The sequence below is a fragment of the Cibotium barometz genome, chromosome 3, assembly GCF_041138505.1.
Source record: "Cibotium barometz isolate CiBa-2024 chromosome 3, ASM4113850v1, whole genome shotgun sequence".
NCBI classification, from domain to species: Eukaryota; Viridiplantae; Streptophyta; class Polypodiopsida; order Cyatheales; family Cibotiaceae; genus Cibotium; species Cibotium barometz.
This window is the reverse complement of record NC_141048.1, coordinates 62,326,934-62,337,363: the sequence shown is the minus strand read 5'-3', so window position 1 is coordinate 62,337,363 and position 10,430 is coordinate 62,326,934.

Genomic DNA, 10,430 nt, shown 5'->3' with positions numbered 1-10,430 from the left:
TTTCAAACCATTTGTACGAGTAGACTTTTACACTATGGTATGACGAACCCATTGGATTCAAACTTTGAACATGTAATCCTTAGACATCGGTGTACAGTAGAAACTGTGTGTAAATAAATTTTGACACCATCCTGAGAAAATCTTTTCTTACATTTGAGAAAACGCTTTTTCAAAATTATGTATGTGTGATCCCATGCTCTCAAACCTTGACCTCCCAAAAAAACTATACAAAGGGTAATATTTCTTGAGAATATATTTGATGCACTTCCGATCCAAAAATATATTTTTGTTGGTAATAGTAAGCTAGTTGATTGTAATATATCCACCAACAACATAAATTCTTCCTACCTATTGTGCCTATGTTCAAACTCAAAAGGCATGATTCCTTAGAGACTTCCTTGAGTGAGGAGTTCCTTATTGAAATAAGCCAAGAAAGCATTGATATAGGTGAAGGGCTTGATGGTTATCCCATTTCATGTGCGCATCCATCCCAAATGGCCCCTAACTTACCCAACAACATTGTAAACAATGTTATAAGCTTCATGAAGAGAGAATCAAAACACCTACCTTTTGAAGGAATCAAAGCACTACCCCACTGTGGGTACATTCAAAATTTCTCCATGAGGAGTGGCTTAGATGTAGTCCAAGCTAGCCATTGTTTAAAATCCCAACACAACCTAAATAATAGGCCTTCAGATGGGATTAGCTATGGATATCAAGCCCAAATATCCACCCAACGACCCTAAGGGGGAGTCACTTCTACAACCCATACAAACCTAATGGCTATGGATATCAAGCCCAATATCCACCCAACAGTCCCAAGAGAGGAAGTCACATTTTTCAATCCATAGAAATCCAAAACCAGCCCGAGCAACCAATTCACACTACCCAAGTGGACCAACAACCTATCGAAGTTCCATACTTTAGACATCTCTTATCAGCATAACCCCTCATGTAGGAGGAACTACCTATGTCAAGTAAAGGCAAGAACCAACTCCAAGTATCTCACTACAATTAGAAATCGCTTATTATCCTTTAACCACTAAATTCCTTGTTGAAACTAGCTTAACAAAGCAAGGGAAAACTACCTACATATCCCAATGCAACCATACCATTTAGGGCATGCAAACCCTAACCCAAGAAGCTCATGCATATGAGCTTATTTCATTACAAAGCCATTCATCATTGGTCATTAAGGACCTTCATCGGGCTGGTCATTCAAGGAGATCCCCTTCATCATTAGTCATTCAAGGACCAACACTCTTCATAACAATACATTCAAAAAGTGTAGAAAAGAGTGCTTAAATCTATCTAATGTAGAAGGAAGCAAGTGGCTACTAGCCCTTGTGTACCACGTTGCAAAACCTCAAAGCACGTTAGGACTTTACAACACCAAGAGATCTCAAACAAAGACCACCGGCTAGAGGTAAAACATGGATGCATGCAATGTGTAATCTCCCAGCTGCATGAGGCCAAGAAGGCTTCCACTTGAAGTAAAGTAGCTAAGGAAGAGACCAAGAACCTGGAGAAAGAGCTTGTGGTAGTAGTTAAAGAGACGACCGAGAAGAACCATGTCATAGAGCTGGCAGCCTTTTGAACTTGACAAAGCAAAGTTAAGAGCTAGAGAGGTCCCCAACGCATTTGCTAAGCAGAATGCCAAGATGGTTAAAGAAGCCACATCCAAACACAAGATAAACTTGATGTTATCATGATGCCCTTGAGGAACCAAACACAAGATAAACTTGATGTTATCATGATGCTCTTGAGGACCCAAACACAACAAAAAAACTTGATGTCCTCATGACCATAGCACTAAACCTCGACTCACTCCCCATGGAAGACCTCTCCCTTTACCTCCTTCACCTTGATATTTTTCTGTCTTATTAATTGATCCGACAATAGTATCTACTCTCCTCTCCCATGTAGACACTCCACTCACCCACCTTAGCGAACCAAATTCTCTCCCTCATCCGACTACATGAGCCTCTAATCTCTCCCACCCCACCCCATGGTCCTTATCCTAGATTAGTTTGTGTTTTTTGTTAACCAATTCCACCAAAAAGGGTTGTTGGAGCTTAGCTTCCCCTCATCTCTATAATACCACGTGGATTAAATCTTATAAGAGACATCATTAATTTATCTTTGCAGACTTGGCCATGATTGTGTCAAGGATATATTATTCCACCTCCTCAACCATCCTAGCCCCTCCAATAGGGATCCACGTGCTCTTCTAGATTATCTATAAGAGCATGTACAACACGTCAGGTAGACTGGGGACTCTAACATTGTCAACATCCATGTGGCATACCCCACCAATCTCCACTCCAAACACTAATTCAACATGGTGTCAGCGCTTTCTTTAATTATTTTGGATATAGTAACAAGTTAAGGAGGATCTCACTAAGGAAAACGATGGTGCTCCCAAAAACTTGGGGACCAAAGTGGTATTGTTGTTCTGCCTTCCTTTGTTTACACTTAGATGGTTCATTCTTTCCATTGTATGGAATAGTCAAGTACACTAATCCACGCTCTTCCCAGTATACCTGCTCTTCCATCACTCCTACAAGCATAACATATACCTTTTTGGCCACCATAGGATTATTGTTAACAATGATTTGCACATTTAAACAATCTTCAACCTTTACCACACTAGCATAGAAACTACGAGCTCTTGTATTTGTTGGTCCCAAGTCTGGTGGCTTCCTACATTTCATAGATATCAAGTTGTGACTTGCTCCTCTGTCAACTAGAGCTATGCTCATGTTGTTATTTCTAGCCATAGACACATGAATATTAACCCTTGTAAGTTCATTATCCAAGTTATCATCCTCCATGGATGATAGTGTAGCCATGTTGATTGACAATGTTTTTCCCATCCGTAATTTTGATTTGTTTATCCTAGTTGTAGCCTCCTCTTGGGCTAATCTTTTCTTGCGTTTCTCTTTTTTCTTTTTATGGATGCACGTCTTAGGTCACGGGTCTATAATAGTTTTTTAGCTGGCTCCCATTAATATACCCATTGTTCTCTTTTTTCTTTTTATGGATGCACGTCTTAGGTCACGGGTCTATAATAGTTTTTTAGCTTGCTCCCATTAATATACCCATTGTTCTCGATACCATTAATTCGGATCGACCTTTGTGGAGTAATTTTAGTGATCTTAAAGGGTCCCAATCCCCTATGTTTAAGCTTTTTTCATTTATTGCTCTCTATCCCAAATAAAAGCACGCAGTTTCTCTCTTTAAGCTCCTTGTCCCTAATGTTTTGGTCAAACCATTACTTAATAGGAGATTTTTTCCATTAGCCCGTGCATGGCTTACTGTCTGATCTTTTTGTTTTTCTAGGTGAACTAGTCTCTCAGCCACATAGTATTTTTTGTGTTAATCTTTAATCAACTGTAATTCTCAAATTGGGAGCTATATATTCCATGAGCATCACAACATCAACCCCGTAGGTTAACCAAGACGGGTTCTACCTAGTTGCTACTTTGTATACGATGTTCGATAAATCCAGAATGCAGCTGTAAGCTTGTGTTCCTAATCTGTTCTACTGGCTTGAACATACCACATAGGATTTTATCCATGCTCTTTGCTTAGCTATTGGCTTGTGGATAGTACTTTGATGACATTATGTGAGCTATCATAAAGCCTTTCATGAGGTAATCAATCACCTCTGATAAAATGTGACCCTTGGTCACTCACTATCTCCAAAGGGCACCCAAACTTGCTTGTATAAAAATTTAGCAGCGGTATGAGCATCGACCTTTTTGGTAGCCCTGGCTTCCGCCCACTTGGTGAAATAATATGTTGCTACTATGATGTAGTAAGCTTGGGTTTTATATATGGAAGTTCTAACGAGTCCTACAAAGTTGGTGAAATAATATGTTGCTATGATGTAGTAAGCTTGGGTTTTATATATGGCAGGACTAATTAGTCCTATAAAGTTGGTGAAATAATATGTTGCTATGATGTAGCAAGCTTGAGTTTTATATGTGTGGTAAGACTAATGAGTCCTACAAAGTCAATTCCCCGTTTCCCAAAGGACCGTCGAACTATATCTAGAGTGAGGGGCATCATGTGGTACAACAAATCATTGATACTCATCACAACCTTTGACCAAATTCTACTACATTCAACAAATAGTGTTGGCCATCATAGTCCTGCCTTAGAGAACCTTCCGTGAGCTTGCCCATTAAAGTGTCCTCCTGTAATCCCAAAGTGTGCATTATCTAACACATGTATAAATTAGTCCTTATTATGAATGCATCTTCATAAAATGTAGTTGATATGGTGCCACTAGCTTGATAAGCCGCTACATCTTTTCAAACAATTCCTAACTAGGCTAATTTTGGCTAGGTTATCTCACACCCTATATGACCTACTTAACTAGACCGTGCATGAGAAGCCTCTAAGTTTCACATATCTTTAATGCAAGTGATAGATTTGATCGAGATTTATCAACTTGGATGATGCAGGCCCTCAAGATTATGAGAGTGAACTTGAGAGGGTTGGGTAAACTAAGCAATGTCATGGGGGGGTAAACTAAATTGACCTTAATTGATCTCAAAATACGTGTTTGAGGTGGATAAATCTCAAAGTTAATATTAATTGAGCTCTCTCTCTCTCTCTCTCTCTCTCTCTCTCTCTCTCTCTCTCTCTCTCTCTCTCTCTCTCTCTCTCTCTCTCTCTCTCTCTCTCTCTCTCTCTCTCAAGCACACACATAAAAAGAGTCCACTATACACAATCGGCATGCGAGGGGCATATTAGCTCTCAGTACACCTATATGCTTGCATCATAACTTGTGCTTTGATTCACAGTCTCTAAAATCATCTCCTCCCAACCTAGACGCCACTCTCTTGGAGCTCTCACACTAAGATCAATTGTATCATCTGCCTATTCAACTATCAAACATGTTTGTCCCCACTAGTGCTCTTCACATAGTCCTTTTTATGAGGCACCAAGGATGGGTTCATTAAGCGGTCTAATTATCTCCATTGACACATGTCTCACGTCATGTGCGGATTGCCATTGGCCACTTGAGTCCCCTATACAACTAGCACTCATGTCATGTGAGGATTGCCATTGGCCACTTGAGTCCCCCATATAGCTAGCACATGACGGCATAGTAGCTCTTGGTACTCCTGCATCATTAGTTGTTTTGATTCACATAGTCTCTAAAAGGATCATCTCCCCCCTTTGAGCATATCCTCGACACTCCTCTATTGGATCTCTCACACTAAGAGATCAACCGTATTATCCACCTAGACCTGACTCAACTTCATACATATCGAGCATGGTTGTCCTCATGCTAGTTCTCCACAAACTCAAGTTCTAAAACTCTAGTCTATGGAAAGCCCTTTTTAAGAGGTCTAGACATCTCCATCGGTACATGTCTCAAGCCATGAGGATTGCAATTGGCCACTTGAGGGTATCCTCCCATCACCTTTAAATTGAAACTGGCATGGCTCAAAGAGAGTGTAAAACATGATAATAATCAACCATGATAACAGGACTGAGTCTATGTGTGAACTTTAGGGATTCTGTTGTTGGGGTGTGTAAGACCAAAATCGAATATGTGTGGGCAAGCCAGAGAGATCGAGAACATGACAGAGAAGATTTATGGGCATGTTTTGGTTGGAATAATACACAAGATAGCCTTTTTGAGATAGAGAAGGGGGGAAAAGTTTGCATCTCATACAAAAGACCATGACTTAACCACATGAAAGACAACATCTTTAACCACAGACAATGAGCAAGAAAAGCCCCCTACCATATATTGTAGGTGAGACGAGATGGTTGAATGAAGGCGTGGAACAATATAGCAGGCCAAGCACATGCAAAAAGCAAAGAAAAATAAAAAAATGAGGGCATGGAATAGTACAACAGGCGAGGCCCTGGCGAAAATCAAAGAAAACAAAAGAGGAGGAGGTGAAAAAATAGACAAGAATGGACAAAGCAGTTTAAATATGGATAATAAGTGACAAGTAGGGATGGCTTACTCATAAATATGGGTGGGTAACATGTGTTCACATGTCACTGGCCATTCCACAGTCATGAAAAACTCTAGTTTTTTCACGTCAAAAGAAAATTATTCTTTTTATCATTTAACCAAATGTAGGCCATTCCCACACCTTCTAGAAGTTGGTTGTCACCTTGAATGACAAGTTTGATGCACTTTTCAGGCATGAATAACTCAAAATTTTCACGGTCATGAACATCTACTGGTTTTCACGTCAATTTCAAAAAAAAAATCACCTCTGAGCTGATTTCCTAATTTCTTTAATCATTGTCAAACACATTGCATGATTTTTAGTGCATTTAGACCACCTTTTTTATATGTGAAAAACTCAAGATACTCATAGTCATATGGTCATAACTTTTACTGGTTTTTCAGGTCGAAAAAAGTTTTGAGTTTCATCCTTTTGAAAAATCATATGCGAGATATCGAGATATTTCATCACTCCAATTAGGCACTGTGTGTATCTTGAATAAGCACACCTCCGAGAGATCATAATTGATTCCAGTGGTGGGCTAGCCATTAGGAATTCGTGACATATGATTAGCTAAAACATGCTGCGTTCATTTTCTTATAGTGATATGAAGTTAAACTCTAGGAGTAAGAGCAACTATCACATAATTTGACTCGTGGTGTAAGGCTTATTCACAAGATATAACAATACCTGGTGATCCACAAAGAACATAAATTTATTGGCCAAAAGATAGTGTATGTACTTCTTCACTACATAAACCATGGCCAACCCTTCTCTTTCTATGGTTGTGTAGTTTATCTCTCAGCTTTCATCTCAACTTCATTGAGTTGCTTACTAATGAAACAAATAGGGTAGTCCAATTTATGCTCCCCTGCTGGTTGTTTCAGTACAACCAATAGCAAAATTAGATGCATTAATATGCACATGGAAGATTATGTCCCAATTTGGGGGTCTTAAGATAGGTGCACTTGCCAAGGCCTTCCTTAGCTCATCATATGTTTGCTAACATTCCTCAGTCCATTTAAAGATTACTAGTAGTCTATATAATGGCCTTGCAATCTCTACATAAAATACAATGAATATTCTAAAGTACCTAACATGTCTTATTAATCTTTGCACTCCCTTGAAATTAGTAGGTGGAGGTACAATATATGCGTGATCCTAATAGATTGGAATGGATGGATGGATGGAGCTGAGCCCTAGGCTAGTCCTTGGTAGTGGTGTCAAATATGTTAAAGTCAAGAGCTTACCTTAGCCTTATTGAAGCATGTGTTGTTGGGTATTATGTCATAGCCACAAATGCAACTTCCCTATGTGGGTGTGCTCGCTCGTCTCACTGTGTTGTCACACCGGACTGCTTCTTATCAATGGGGTGAAGGGAGAGCTCTCTATGTCTAGATGGAGGCAACAAGTGATGGGCCTTCGTGATAAATCTCTCTCACAAAAGACGGGCAATAATGGGAAAGCTAATGCAAGAAGACAACCTACAACCAATCCTATCTAGTAAGCATCCATCAAACATGTAAGATTTAATAGCATATATAAAAGCAAGAAGAGGGAAAATAAGAGCTCACAAGTAAACTATTGCAAGGGAATGATTCTGTATTTCTTATTGAAAAAAATGTCATATATAAGTTACTAGTTTTCACACTAGGCCGACCAAACTTAAAAAGCAAGTATGTAAAGTCCAACCTCTTTTACTTAAAAAGCAAGTTACTAGTTTTCACACTAGGCCGACCAAACTTAAAAAGGTCCAACCTCTTTTACTAGTCTTAAAAGCAAGTATGTAAAGTCCATAACTTTCCCCATTTGGTATTAAGCACATATTAAGGTTACTTTATATATTCCAATGCCATCTTAAAAAAGATAAGTGCTCATTCGAATAGGTAAGATGAAAAAGCACCTAACGGTAGGTTGGGCAGATGAAACCATGTTAACCTATGGAGTGGTTAACACTTGCTCGAGCCGGGAGCGGTTAACACTTGCTCGAACCAAGAGCGACATGTTGAGTAATGTGATAGGATAAATAAATTGTGGAAAAACCCTCTCAAAAAATAGAGACATAGAAGGTAAGAGAACTGTGTGTTCAAATGCCTATTATATTAGAAGATATGAGGGAGATCCCATTGCATCTTTAGTGAAGGTTTTCAGCCATTGTCTGCCTATGATGCATTACAAAAATTAGAGATGCTTGGATCTTTTCTTGCTAGAGAAGCATCACCACTAAGAGACCCGGATGAGCCTAAATGCCAGGGTGCAAACATTTTCATGACACCATCCATACCACTATATCATTAATTTCTTTGGCCCTCACTAATGGCACACCCAACATTGTAAAGGGATAGCCAACTCATGGGAGCACTCACCAACCACAGTAAGAAAGTGCACAACGTGCCAACAACGAGGTATAATCCACCCACACACGTGGTGCCATAAGAGAGAGTACATATTATTCATAGAGCTAGCTAGATGCCCTCAAGTTGGTAAGATCTTGACCCTCTTCTCACAAGTTTTATATAAGGGACGTACTTTAGCACATTAGAGTGGCCATGGGAGGTTAACACATCACTAGCATTCTAATGAGGATACCACATTAATGGTTAGGTTAATTCTATTGTACATGTAAGACTCAAGTAGTACATGGGTCCCATTTTTAGATAGCTTGTTTTTCCTTTCAGAGCTTCATGTTTTGTTGGCATATAGTTGCTCAAATATCACCTGTACAAATTTTGGCCTTATATACCCTTTAGGTCTTGTGTAGAAGTTAATTATCTCTCTCTCTCTCTCTCTCTCTCTCTCTCTCTCTCTCTCTCTCTTTTAACCAAGGTCAAGAAATACATGCATACATAGAGGACGAGCATGCATGTACATATGCTTGTGCGTGTGTGTGTGTGTGTGTGTGTGTGTGTGTGTGAGAGAGAGAGAGAGAGAGAGAGAGAGAGAGAGAGAGAGAGAGAGATATTTGTAGCTTTTAACTTGTAACACTTGATTCAACCTTATTCTATTGCCTCTTGTTGCAACCATAATATAGCTTCTCTACTCTATAAATGAAGTGTGTCTCATAAGCCTTTAACTCATTAATATTACACCTCATCTTCTCAATATAAATGAAGTGTTCTTTATCTTGTATTAAAACAATTCTCTAGGTAATTCTCTTCCCTATGTTACTTCTTACAACTCTCGCACTTATTGTCTCTCCATAAAAGCAGTAAAGTGTTTTTTTTCTTGCTAATAATCGAGTTAAATTTTTGACCACACCAAATCCTTGCCATTAACATTTACTCTATAAAAAAATGAACCTAAGCTAGAACAATTGTTCAATAAAAGTTCATACCTTGTTGATACATGTGTCCTCAAATGCAGCTTTCACTTGTGGGTGTGCTAGCTCTGCTCCATGTCATTTCTCCATTGTCCCAACACCAAATAGCTCCAACTACGGTGTGAAGAGAGGACTTCCCTTGCCCTAATGGAAGCAAGGAGAGGTCATCTCCACTCGGCCCCAAGTACTCAAAGAGGAAGAAAAAGAAACTCTAAGTAATCACTCCTCCTAGGCATGTAACCAAGACATGTAACAAAATAGAGAAAGAGAGGAGGGAGCTCGCAAGTCTTAATTCATAAGGGGGAATGATTATGTATTGCTTAATGTTAAAATTGAGTTATGTACAGAGAGATTTTATTCACGCTTTCTTAGCCAATACTAAAAATATTCCTTGGCCACTAGTCTAGCTCTCGAAATGTATATGTATGAAGCCCTAAAATTCCTTTATTCATCCATTAAGCATAAAGCAAGGGTGCTTTATATATGCTAGTGCCATATTACAAAAGACTTGATTTCTTTACAAAAAGATGGCATGGGTTCCTTTACAGGCATGGTAATATTAATTAGAGTGGTTAACATACCCCCATTTCTAAAGGGGATCGTGTCCTTGCATTACCATTTGAAGTGTTAAAAATGCAACTAGTTTTATTGAAGAAGCATAGCAAAGGCCAATGAGGCACCCATCGCCCCATTCATTACATAATGTCCAAGGAGCATAGCAAGGGCCTATGCGGTGCCCATCGGCATGTTTGTTGCATAATGTCCAAGCCTTTCCAAAATCCAATGTTTGGAATACTTTCAAAAGTCAACATGGTGGAAGTATTGGATATGTTTGTAGTAATGAGTTGTTGCCTAAAGTTAGGGCCCACTAAGCTATCATAACGGTCTTATGAGTGCTTGGGTACCATGTCCAAGGAAAGGATGGTCTTATGAGTGTTTGGCTATCATAATGGTCTTATGAGTGCTTAGGTACCATGTCCAAGGCAAGGATGATGAGATTGAAGAAGCAACATGTTTTGCCACTATGGTTTAATATTTTGGTAGTTTAGTGTATGTGTCAATGAAGTTCTTTATGTGTAGATTCATCTCCATGGTATAGTCGATGGTGGCAACTCTTCTAAAGG